This window comes from Procambarus clarkii, chromosome 64 (assembly GCF_040958095.1).
Source record: "Procambarus clarkii isolate CNS0578487 chromosome 64, FALCON_Pclarkii_2.0, whole genome shotgun sequence".
In the NCBI taxonomy this organism is placed as follows: domain Eukaryota; kingdom Metazoa; phylum Arthropoda; class Malacostraca; order Decapoda; family Cambaridae; genus Procambarus; species Procambarus clarkii.
The window spans coordinates 32,598,464-32,598,983 of record NC_091213.1 but is presented as its reverse complement, the minus strand read 5'-3'; the positions used below and the strand labels follow the sequence as shown (position 1 = coordinate 32,598,983).

Genomic DNA, 520 nt, shown 5'->3' with positions numbered 1-520 from the left:
TGGCAGCGGTGGGATTCGAACCCACGCCTCCGAAGAGACTGGTGCCTTAAACCAGCGCCTTAGACTGCTCGGCCACGCTACCTACTTGACGAAGGGTCTGACGAAGGTCCAGGACGAGCAGAAACATCGTCACTTTCATTTCAGGTGTGTTAAAGTTATTAGTTTTTACCCAAGTTTTTGCCACGTGTTTCCTACACTTTCTTATAATATGAACGAGACTAAAAAAGAGAACGGGCTCCCATGAATTAAATCCCCCTTAAGTATTTGTTCTCCCTTCTCCCGTGCCCAAAAAAAAGTGCGTAGAATTACGTAATTATGTTCAAGAACTCAATAATTTTCAATTTAAATTCATAAGAACGAATTTCTTTTTAATTTTTCTGAAACATTTTACACTATGGAAGAAGCTCCTCCAAGTTAGTCCGCAGCCTAAGAGTTAAGACACTTTGCTAAAAGGTTGTGAGAAAAGTGTCGAGAGCGGCTCTACAAGAGAAGAGGGAGACATAAATCGATCATCACATAA

The 520-nt window shown here is 41.3% G+C and overlaps 1 non-coding gene across 1 annotated transcript; it reads right to left on the bottom strand.

Moving 5' to 3' along the window:
• TRNAL-AAG (transfer RNA leucine (anticodon AAG)) lies at window positions 1-82 on the bottom strand. Its single transcript has one exon. It is a non-coding gene; the product is annotated as a tRNA-Leu (tRNA).
• Between the last annotated feature and the right edge of the window lie 438 nt (window positions 83-520).